Raw genomic sequence first — 13,111 nt, 5'->3', positions numbered from 1 at the left:
TCCTACATAAACCGTTGTTAGCCACAAGGGTTTATGACCAGCACATTTTCCTCATAAACCATGGTGACTTACCACGGTTTATGCATGCCATGCCTCCTTCGTAAACCGTGGTGACTTACCACGGTTTACACTCAATAGTTTTTGCCCCTAAACCGCTGGGACCTGCCACGGTTTATGCACGTTTGGAAACCGTGGTGGGTTGCCACGGATTACATAGAAATGGGTTTTTGCACATGCAGGTAACAACAATCCGTTTTGCACATTTAGGTAAAGGATTCTGCCATTTTATTTAAATAAGTAAATTGCCCTCAATTTCATTTTCAAATCAATTTCTCAATATCATTCAATACATTCAAAAATCATACTTTTGAAATCAAATCTCATCATCCTTCCTTCAAATTCAATTATCATCATTTCTCAATTCCGTTCATTAATTATTCAAACTCAAAAAGTAATTCATTTTTTTCTAAATAAAGCAAAACTCAAAACGTAATCCTTTTCTGAATAACTCAAAATCAAATTATAAAATCCTTTAAAAATCCAAATCGTTCTAATAGGCACTTCAAATGAAATCTCCAATTTTATAAAAATTTGGACAGCATCTCCTCTAAAACTCAGACTATGCCACCCTTCTCGAGACCCATCCAAAAATTTCCCAAACTCTTTTCAATCATTTCCAAATAGCAAATCATTTTCAATAATAAAAGCATTTCCAAATATCAAATCCTTTTCAAGTTTGTTTTAAGCCAAACTCCGAAATCAATTCAGGTTCAATATCAAACCAAATTTCAATACTAAATATTTTCTAAAATCAAATTATTTTCAATAATAAAACGTTTCTAAAACCTCAAGCAAACCAATTCGGCAACCGCCACTTTAACAAAATTAATCACTCAAAATATTCAACCTTCTCAAACAGTCAACAATTCCACCAGACAAACAATCACAATTATCCAGAGCAACTCAGTTCAATCCATAAGACTCACATAATCACTAAAAATATATTTTTGCATCAATATCAATTTATAACAATTTTCGGAAATAAAATGAGTTTAAGGAAAGTGCCCCTACCTCGAATATTCGAAATCCGAAAGCTATACAGCGTGTCAAAAACTCCGAAGCCTCAACGAACGAAAATCCAACTTCCATGGTTCACTTTCTAGTCACCAATATCACAAAATTTGCCTCCCAAAACATATATCTTGCTCTAATTCCATATAAATACCACAAAATCAAACTAGGATTCATAATTATCATTAATTAACAAGAGTTAATAGTTTCTCACCTTACCAACGATCGTTTGAGACAAGACCCAACGAGTCTCCAAGATTAATTCGACTCTAAAGCACCAAAATCACATAATCCCTCAAAATCAAATCCCTAATTTTGAAATTACAAAGAGGAAGGCTGAGCAAGAAATAGTGAGATACTTACCAAATTGTTCAGTGAATTTTGTAGAGATCGACGCGGTAGTCGCGTGCCCACAAACAGTGCGACGATCGAAAATCTGCATTGAAAGTTATATGAGATTGAAGGTGAGGTTAGGGTTGGAGTTTTTGTTTCCTCCTCCCCTCAAGCTTTCGGCGTGTTTCGGTGGTATAAGGAAAAAGAAAGGTGAATTAGTGCGTTTTATATGTTGCTTGGACCATGGGTCCGGTCTAATCGGTTCAGTTCATTCGGTCCAATTTTAGGCCAAAACTTTTAAAATTAGTGTCAAAATTCATATTTTAATTATTTCTACTCTTTTAACTTATCAAATTTAATTTCTTAATTTCTTTAAATAAAAATTAATTTATTGATTAATTATTTACTAATTACCTGGAGTTTACAATAAGCATGTGCACCTAATGTTTGACGTCCACAGGAGAATCATGGTTGAACAAGTGACGGAGTTTCCTGCGGAAGTTCGTAATGGTGGTGGTGGTGGTTCTGGTAGCTCGAATTTTGTCCAGAATGATCCACCTCTTGCACTACGACTCTTCACTGTGCTTGTTCAGTGGTAGACATGGACATTGATGGTGATTGGTGAGTAGTATAATGAAGAGTACGTTGCCGACAGCCACAGAAGTGGTTCCTCTGAAGATGATGACGAGGATGAGTTTATATCAGAGACTCCTGTTAGTGGATCAGTTCGATAAAATTCAACACTTAACAAATGTTCATAAATTTCCTATTAACCTATTTTATGTAATCTAAAGATAGTCCATTATACTTACATGCAAACAGGCTAAATTTATAAAAGTACCCTAATTATAATTATATACGCTTATTAATTTAAAAGATAAAAACAACGCAGATGGAGGGAAGAAGATGGTGGCTCGACTGTGAACGGCACGGAGTTTCGGCGTACATACGCCGGCTGACACAAGGATGGTAGCCAAAAAGAATTATATATGATGTTCAAGTCAAAAGAGGTAAACCAGAGAACAATCAAAAGTAAACGATAGCAGTCTTTAAAAAAAGATATTAAATATGAATTAAAGTTTTTTAAGAAGAGAGAGTTCATAAAATACGATAAAGTGAAGAGTTAATTATTTTTAGATTAAGATAGCAAAATTTATATAATCACATATAATAGATTAACAGAAATTATAATTTTAATGATGATTAATTTATTATTTTATTATTTTATCAATTTTTTAATTTTAAAAGATCGAATTCATTGAACATATATACGTAATTTCATCGGATTTTTTTTTATTTACTTTTATTACTCTACAAAATTAGGTATTATTTGGTTGGGAAAGAAACTCTAAGCAAATATGGGTTCAGCCGGCAATTTGCATTTTATTATTGCCTCCTGTAACATCTTAGTGTTGCCATATAATCATGTTATGTCTAAGACCAATGCATGCACATGCCACATGCCACATGCCACATGCTAATATTGTATTATTGCTTGTAAGTATAGAGAACAGCTTGAAAATGATTCTTCATTGGCAAAAATGAAATTAGTCCATATGGTGGTGCTAGCAAAACAATTGGTCGTTGTTAATTATTAGTTGAGAATTTGATATCAGAATTTGGTTGCTGCATATATGGAGACACCGTTAGAGGTCATTATTACTATTTGTAGTTTCTTAGAGATATTATTAGTAATTATTCATATAATCAACTCATCAATGAACTTAATGATGTCTATTACTATTGGAGATTATATCTAACTGTAGCACCCACTAATAGAATAATTATAAAATTTTTTTAAATAATATTAACTCACAAAAATAAAATATGATAAATCAGTATCTTAACATATACTTAGTGAGTACTAAAAAAAAATTCAACAACAAAAGTACATAGATCCAAATAATATCACAAAATAAGAGATAGATATAACCAAAAATTTATGATCGAATAGAAAGAAAAAACAGGTAAGAAGCAAAAGTATTATCGACTTCCAATTCATATCTAAAATTGACAAAGAAATTGGTGTTATTGTTAGAAGAGAGGAAGAAGAAACATTCCCAAAATTAGAAATTAAGAGTCATATGAGTCATGATGTCAACATGTGTCCTTCTTTATCTTATAGGTTTCAATCACATAATCCCTCAATTGAAAATTGGCATTCTTTTGCCTGTAGTCTTTTTCACCATAGTTATCAAATCCGGCTTGACCCGGTCGGTTCGACCGAAAACCCGGTCACCCGATCACTTAGTCGGGCCGAGCCACTCATTGAACCGGCCATGCAACGAACCTGGTGGAAACCGGTTCGATCTGACGGGTTTTCATAAAATCGGTGACCCGTCCGGTTGATTTGACCCGGTCCGGGTGGTGAAAATTCTTTTTTTTTTAAGGTGCTGAAACGGCGTCGTATTCTCTCCCCCCCCCTTTATTCATTGAAGTGAAACCCTAATCATCCTAATGGCTAATCTCCCCCCTTCCCCCCATTGTCTCTAATGGCTAATGGCATCTGAGATGAGAGTCTGAGTTCTAGACTTCCAATGTGACCGCCGAAACCCCCCAGCCAACCTCGTCTCTCCGTCGGCTCTCTGTTGTTCGAGCTCAACAATCGGCAGTCCCTCACGGCCTCACCTTGTCACTCCGTCATCTCTCCCCTCACGTCGTCACTCAGTCTCGGCTTCACCTCGTCGTCACTCTCAGTCTCAGTCTCACCTCGTCAGCGGCAGCTCGCGTTCATCAAGAAGCATCTCTGCCTCAGTGCCTCTGCTCCCTCGGGTCAGTTGCTGTTGTATTTGATTTTTAGAGTTGTTGAACCTGAGCATATTTTAGTTGGTAATTTGGTATTGTTATGGAATGTGGTGGATACTAGATATTACTGTTGCGTTTGATTTTCTGGAGTAGTTGTTGAATGACTTGAATTTGGGTGAATTTTAGTTAGAATTGTTCTTGAATTTGGTAGTTGCTGCTGTTGTATTTAGTTTTTTAGGGTTGTTTGTTGCTGGTTGCTGTGTTGGTACTTGGTTTAGAGTTGTTGCTGGTTGCTGCTGTTGTATTTACTGTGTTTTTTAGAGCTGTCATTGTTTGTTGTTGGTTTGTTTAGAGTTGCTGTTTATTGAATCAGTGAACTTTGGTGGAATGGTGGTGGTTGCTATGTTGCTTAAAAACTGACTTAAGTAAATCTTTTGTTGTTAAAAATATTTTTGGTTTCTTTGCTAGAATTTTAAAAATGTTTTCATCTCAAACAACATCAGAAATGCCACCATCTCAAGAACAAGCATCATCAGCAACTCCTACCCCTGATCTTACCACTAAAAGATATTATAATAATAGAGGAAAGACTGATCCTGCTTGGGGTCATTGTAAACAAATTGTGAAAAAAATAGGAAAAATTACTATGATGTGCATATATTGTGACAAACCTGTTAGGGGAGGTGGGATTAATCGATTTAAGTATCACTTGGCTGGAAAAGGAGGAGATGTTGAGAAGTGCAAAAAGATTTCACCTACTGTTGCTCATCAATTTAGGCAAAATATTGAAGAATTTATTAATAAGAAAAGAAAAACTCAAGAAAATTATGCAAAAAGTTATGGAGCATGTGATGAAGTTGAAAGAGAATTTGATAGAATGGAAGAGTTTGAAGCACGACAGCAACAACAACAACATTCAAGGACAAGGTTGCCACCACCTGCAGCTAGGAAAGGGAAAAAAACTACTGGAATAGATACTTTTTTTTCCATCTTCAAAAACACTTGGAGCCCAACCAACGATAAAAAGTGTATTGCAACGTAAAGAAATTATGGAAAAATGTAACATTGCCATTGAAAAGTGGATGGTTGATGCTTCTGTGCCATTTAATACAGTTAATTCGGCATATTACCAACCAATGATTGATGCTATTACAAACATGGGTCCAGGATATAAAGGTCCAAACTTTGGTAGAGTTCGTGGGTATTTGTTGAGTAAGTTGGTGAAGGATGTGAAAAAGATGATTGAACGGTATCTTGAAATTTGGAACCAAACTGGATGTACTATCATGGCTGATGGATGGACTGATTGTTGTAGGCACACTTTAATTAACTTCTTGGTTTGTTGTCCTAAAGGAACTATCTTCCTAAAGTCTGTTGATGCTTCTCATACCTCCAAGACTGCTGATTTATTGTTTAAGCTTTTTAAGGGTATTGTCAACTTTGTCAGTCCTAAAAATGTTGTTCATATAGTGACGGACAATGCTGCAAATTATGTTACTGCTGGAAGGTTGCTGGAAGCTGAATTCCTTAAGTTGTATTAGTCTCCTTGTACTGCGCATTGTATTAATTTGATGTTGCAAGATATTGGAAAGTTGAATGAAGTAAGTGAGACAGTTTCACATGCTTCAAAGATTACTAAATACATATATAATTATTGTCATCCACTGTATCTGATGAGGAAGTTTACCGGTGGGCGAGAAATACTTCGTCCAGCTACAACTCGCTTTGCTACCAATTTCATAGCTTTGGGAGTATTCTGGCTCAAAAAGATGCATTAAGAGCTATGGTAACTTCTAAAGAATGGACAATCTCAGCCTACTCCAAAGAAGCTAAAGCTAAAATATTTGTCGATCAAGTTTTAGACTCTAAGTTTTGGAATCAATGTACGGATATTGTCAAGCTTACTGAGCCACTTGTTCGTGTGCTTCGTATTGTGGATAGTGAAGATAAAGCTGCAATGGGTTTTCTTTATCAAGCTTTTAATAAGGCTAGAGAAGAGATGGTGAAGTGGTTTCAACAAAGAAAGAAGATTGTGGAGCCTTACTTGAAGATTTTGGATACTCGTTGGGATTCAAAAAATCTTCATGCTGCTGGCTATTGGTTAAACCTTGCTTTTCGATTCAATGCTGCTGAATTTGAAAAACATAAGCAAACCACTTCTGGCCTACTAGATGTAATTGAGAAATATGCATATGATGATCCAGAATTGAATTCTAAGTTGACAAGTGAGATGAGAATATATAAGAATGCTGAAGATGATTTTGGAAGACAATCTACACTGCGTGAACGAAGCACAGTGATGCCAGGTAAATATTTTATTTAGGTTTATCTTTCTTTATTCGTTTAATTTATTTAAAAAAGCTAATTGTAATGCATTGCCTCTTTTGATTTTAAGACCAATGGTGGGAATCTTATGGAACTGGAGCACCAAATATACAAAAGTTAGCCATTCGTGTTTTAAGTCAAACTTGTAGTTCTTCTGGTTGTGAGTGAAATTTGAGTATTTTTGAACACATCCACACAAAGAAGAAGAATCGGTTAGAACATCAAAAGCTTAATGATCTTGTTTTCGTTCATTATAACTTGAGGCAACAACAAAGGTATCTTTTATAATTATTTATCTAATTTTAAAAAGTATTGTTCATTAAAATTTAATATTTAGTTTAGTAATTACATAACTTGATAACATAGGAATCTAATGAGAAAGTAAAGTTATGATCCAATTTGTCTTGATGCATTTGATGACCATTTGGATTGGATATTAAAAGATTCACCGCCATTTTTAACTCCTGAAGAAGTTGATGCTCTACGAAATGATTTGGCAAATATGTCCATTCAACCAACTTTGGATGATCTTGGTAAATTCTTCAATTGCTTGAATATTTTAATTGTCAGTTGCTATTACGAATTATTCTTGATATTGATTTGTCAAAAATACACAAATGTAGATCAATTAATTTTGGAAGATGACCAAGATAATGATGGACTAAGTAACAATGCTATGGAAGATATGGATGCAAATCAAAATGAGGAAAATGTTGATCAAGCTCCTAATTTGTCCTATGAAGATGTTGATGCCGACTTTGAGCTCACCCCTTGGACTTGATTTAATGATTATGTTATCTTTAACTTGCTCTTGTTGATTTAGATTGAGAACATATTTTATACTAGAGACTAGTTTATTAACTCTTCTTTTAGATTATTAGTTATGTTTAAGACTTGATATTAGATTATTAATGTTTGTAAGACTTGCATTTTAAGTTTTAAGATATTATTTTAATTTTATTTATATAATTTTATATTTTTTTAGTTATGGCCGAGTTAACCGGGTGAATCAGTGACCCACCAGTTGAACCAGTAAACCAGTGACCCGGTCATATGACCGGGTTGATTACTGGTTCGGTTCTGATAACTATGATTTTCACTCTTCTCATTTTCATCACTTTTTGTTAGGTAGTCTAAATTTTCAGCCCATTTTTCTTTTCCTTCACCTATGTCCATGGGTGAAATGACTCCAATAATCTTTGGTGTCACAACATTACTTCCCTTCTTAAAAACAACGCTGTCCTCAAGGTTGAGTTGAGGATAGTAAGTTGCCAGCAAATCATAATTCTCCCATGTTGCTTCAGATTTAGACATGCCTTCCCATTGAATTAGTAATTGTATAACCTCATTTGAACCATTTCTAACAATTATCTTATCTAATATAGCAATTGGCTGTAGTAATGGTCCTTGTGTTGTAGAGAGAATTGGTAAGGGAATATATTAGGCTGAAGGGTCGCCCTGAAATTTCTTCAACATGAAAACATGAAAAAATGGATGTATCTTAGATCCTAGTGGTAGTTTCATTTTATAAGCAACTTTGCCAACCCTTTTGAAAATTTGAAATGGTCCAAAATACCTTAGGCTCAATTTTTTTTCCTCGGCTGCACAGAGTGTTGTTTATAAGGTTGAAGCTTAACCAAGACAAATTCTCCTTCTGCAAACTCCTTATCATTTCTCTGTTTATATGCTAACATTTTCATTTTATTTTGAGCTTTCTCCAAGTTTGTTTTCAATTGTTGCAGAATGTGGTCGCTATCTGATAGCATTTCTAGTACTTGTGGCGAATCAATTACCTTCATAGCATATTTAGTAATGGTCGGAGTTTTTCTTCCATAAATCGCTTTGAACGGCGACATGCCTGCACTTGTTTGGTAAGCAGAATTATACCACAACTTAGCCCAAGCAAGAGCTTTGGACCAGTGCTTTGGGATCACATGTGTAACATCTGAGGAACATCTCTAAGATGTTGTTGACAGCTTTTGTTTGGCCATCAAATTGTGGGTGATATGCAGAAGACATTGATAAGATTGTCCCTTGTAACTTAAACAATTGCTGCCATAGATTGCTGGTAAAAATTTTGTCTCTGTCGAAAACCATCATTCCGGGCATGCCATGTAACTTCACTACTTGATTGAAGAATAATTCAGCCACTTGTTTCGCATTAGAATCCTCTCTCATAGGGATGAAGTAAGTATACTTTGATAGTCTATCAACGACCTGAGATGAAGTCCAAGCTTATATCTTTCCACACCCTCTTTGGTATTGGCAATAGGGATGGCAACGGGTCTCCGTGGGGGTGGGAACATGCCCCCGCCCCCGCCCCCGTCACCACAATCCGCCCCCCGTCCCTGTCCCGTCCCCGCCACGGGTAACGGGGACCCCGTATCTGTCGGAGACCTGGATATCTGCGGATATCCACGAATTTTACAAATTATCAATCTCAAACACAGAACAATAAATAATTTTAAACACAGAACATTAACAATTGAACAAATCCTAAATTTCCAAATCAAAATTCAACAACAATTGTCCAACCAGAAATAAAATTCAGAAGATTAACAATTTCAAATACAAAAAATTAGCAATTGAACAAATCTTGAATTCCCAAATAAAAATTCAACAATAATTGTAAAAATAAAGATACAAACACGGAAGATAAACAATTTGAAACATTGAACAAACCCTAAACCCCAAATGTTGAAAAAAAAAACCTCAAAAGGAACTAATCAGAGAGAAAGGGCCTTATTGATGCGGCGACGACGAGGCTTCGGCTGGCAGCGACGATGAGCGGCGAAGAGGCTGTTGGAGGCGACGATGATTGTGCTGGTGGCAGTGACGATTCTGCTTGAGGAGGCAGCGACGAGGAAGACCGATTAGGAGGCTGCAATGATGATGAATGAGCAAGGAGCAGGAGGCGGCATGATGAGGCGGCGGCAGTGAGTGAGAGGGCGGTGATTTGCGATGTGAATGAGGGAAGGAGGCAGTGACCAACGATGAGGCTTGTAAGCAGCGGAGAACCTTGGCGTGGCTGGCGAGGTGGCGAGGTAGGAAGAAGATGGCGACGACGCTGTTGTTGGAGAAGAGAAGCAGCAGCTGGAGGCAGAAGAAGAAGGAGGTGGCTATTGGATTGAAGGAGAGAGTTTGAAAGTGAATATGAAGTGAGGAAGGCAGCTGTTAGGGTAACATTTGGGGTTGGGATTTTAACATAATATATATGGGCATTTATGTAATTTTATATTTGTGGGTATTATACGGGTACCCACGGGGCGAGTACCTCTTCCCCTGCTCCCGCCCCATTTAATAGACGGATAGCCGTCCCCGCCACCCGTGGGGAAAAAAACGTTCCCCATATCTGCTCTCCGGTGGGTAAATTCCCGCGGATACCCGCCCTGCCGGAAAAAATTGACATCCCTAATGTGCAATGGTTGTAATAAACCAGTAGGAGAGGTGTTTAGTGACTTAACCTTTTGACAAATATGACAATTTGTTATAAATTTCTTAATATCTTGCATCATACGATCTCAATAAAAGCTGTTAGCAACTCGAGTTGTCGTCCTCTTAATACCTGCGTGGCCCCCAATTGGAGATGAATGAAATTCATATAAAATTTGTTGAATCAATTCAGGTTTTGTAGGAACTACTAATCTATCACTCTTGTATACCATACCTCCTCTCACTTATATGTCCCTTGCATCTTCGTTCCCCATAATAATACATTGTAATTGTAATTAATCTCCTCAAGGAGCTGGCACGTGGGTTGGCTCCATGCCATGTAATAAGTTTGAGACAATGCATCTGCAGGGATATTATAATTTCCTGTCTTATACTCTATTTTGAAATCATAGACCAAGAATTAATGTAACCAAGCTTTTTTTTCCAACGTTTGGAGTGATTGGTCTAATAAATCCTACAAACTTTATTGATATGTTTTAATTGTGAATTTATGCCCCATCAGGTAATGTCTAAACTTTTCTAGTGCCTCTGTAACTACAAATAATTCCCGAACATAAGCACCTTAGCTTGTTTCTGTATGTGAGGAGACAATTTCTTTGAAAAATACGCAATTGGGTGACCCGCTTGACTTAGAACAGTCGCTATACCAAGTCTAGAAGCATCAGTTTCCAACACAAAAGACTGTAAAAAATCTGGTAATGCTAGCACTGACCCTTGGGACAATGCTTTCTTCAACTTGTCAAAAGCTTCTTGTGCTGTATTGGACCAATTAAAATTGTCTTTCTTCAATAAATCTATCAATGGAGCTGCCAAAGACGCATACTGCTGAATGAATCTTCTATAATATCCTGTAAGTCCAAGGAAGGCTCGCAACTGCTTCAAATTGTTAGGAACTGGTCATTCCATCACTGCTTGAACTTTATTCTGATCCATGGCTACACCATTACCAGATACAATATGTCCAAGGTAATCAATACTCTCCATACCAAAAGAGCATTTCGACAACTTGGCAAACAATTGGTTTTCTTTAAGTAATTGTTGCACAATTTCTAAGTGCCCTAAGTGAGTTGTCCATGTTAGGCTATAAACTAATATATCATAAAAGAAAACTAACATAAATTTTTGTAGAACCTGTTCAAAGACTGAGTTCATTAGTGCCTGGAAGGTTGCTGGTGCGTTTGTTAATCCAAATGGTATTACCAGCCATTCATATAGCCCTTGGTGAGTCTTGAAAGCTGTTTTGTGTCTATCTTCTGGTTGCACTAAAATCTGATGGTACCCAGATCTTAAATCCAATTTCGAAAAGTATTTAGAGCCATAGAGTTCATCAAGGAGTTCATGGACTGTTGGCATAGGGAACTTATCTTTCATTGTGATCGCATTCAAAGCTCTGTAATCTGTACAGAATCGTCATGTCCCATCTTTTTTCTTCACCAAAATAATTGGTGATGTAAACGGACTATTACTAGGCTGTATGATCCTTTCATGTAGCATTTCTTTTACCATCATCTCTATCTGTATTTTCTGGATATGCGGTTGTCTGTATGGTCTAGATTTGACAGATTTTGAACCATCAATGAATGGAATGCGGTGATTGAATGCTCTCTCCGGGGGAAGTCCAGTTGGCTTAGCAAACAGAGTTATAAGATTGCAACAATGATTACATCTCTGGTTCCATCTCCTCTGAAAAATTTAGAAATTTTAGATCTTAACAATTGAAGCAGCTTCCAATGTATACATTTTCTCAATTGTATTTGTAATGCATAGCCTCTTGAAAATGATGAAGTTGTGTAGTTATTGGTTCGAAAGTTTGCAACCCTCTCAAAGTAACCAACTTTCCTTGGTCATAGTAATGAAATAACATATGAACATTGTTTGCTGCATGTGTTCCTAATTGCTTGAGCCAAGAGACACCTAGCACCAAATTAAATGAAGCCACGGGTAGTAAGAATACATGAATATTAAGATTATTCTCCTAAATATTTACTGGCACATTAGCTATGAAGCCCTTTATATCTATGGTATGGCCATTATCCACCATCACTTGGTATGTAGGTTGATACCAACTTGGTAACTTAAGAAATTATGCAATTCGTGCGGGCATAAAGCAATCTAAACTCCCAATATCAAGTAGTATATATATCTTCATGCCATGTATTGTTCCTTCAAATTTCATAGTTTCCCCTCTTATACTCCCATGTAACGCATTCATAGAGAGGTAAGGCTAGTACGCTTCAAGATGTTAAACATTTTCTGTTAAGGAATCAACGGGTAAAGCAGTAGCTTCAATTATAATAGTCTCTGCCAGTCGCACTTCTCCATCAACTTCATCGCCAATTTGCAAGAGTAAAAGTTGTTTATTCTGCTGAGAACATCTTAATGGAAAGATTTCTTTAATTGGCGGGTGTCTTAGTAATTGGTGAATTTAATAAAGTAGAGAGGTTTGTGAGAGGAGTAGTATTTGATTGAGTGGTGAGAGTTGTGTATCGAGATTGTGTATAAGTTTTCTTTGACCAATTGTTGTTTCTTAGTTTGGTCTCAGCTTTATCTTCATACAATTTGGAGAGAAAATTGGCACGAATCAAATTATTCGAGACTTGTGCTATCACCTCTCTTCGAATTTCGATTTTAATCCACTAAAAAAATAATTTAAAATAGCATCTGGGCTCAAACCGTAAGAACGATTTGCAAAGCAAAAAATTCCATATAATATTGATGAACAGATCCAACTTGAGTGAGTATGAATAAATCATATCTTAAAGAATCAAATGTTGAAGGATCGAACTATGATTCAATAGCTCTAGCCAATAATTGCCAAGAATGAAATGGGCATGTCTTGTGCATCATTTGAAACCAGGAGACCACCTCTTTCTCAAAATGCATGGATGCCAAGTTTATCTTCTGATCTTAGGGGTTTGGTAGAACTTAAAAAATTACTCCACACGAAATAACCAATGAAGAGCATTAGAACCGTCAAACTTTGGGAACTCAACATGGATGCTACAAATAAGACCACCAATTTTTATGTATGGTTCTATTCTTGAGGATTTACCACCATGAGCTAAAGTGTTTGTGTTCTTGGGTTATTGTAGGTTATCAATTGCTACCTCCATGTGAGCAAAACGAGCATCAGTTGCAGTTTTTTTTTTTTTTTGTTCAAAATATCAATTAAGCGAAAAAGCTC

The sequence above is a fragment of the Arachis ipaensis genome, chromosome B6, assembly GCF_059453495.1.
Source record: "Arachis ipaensis isolate K30076 ecotype BB chromosome B6, ASM5945349v1, whole genome shotgun sequence".
Lineage (NCBI taxonomy): Eukaryota > Viridiplantae > Streptophyta > Magnoliopsida > Fabales > Fabaceae > Arachis > Arachis ipaensis.
The sequence above is the reverse complement of the archived record's forward strand: the minus strand, read 5'-3'. Positions refer to the sequence as shown.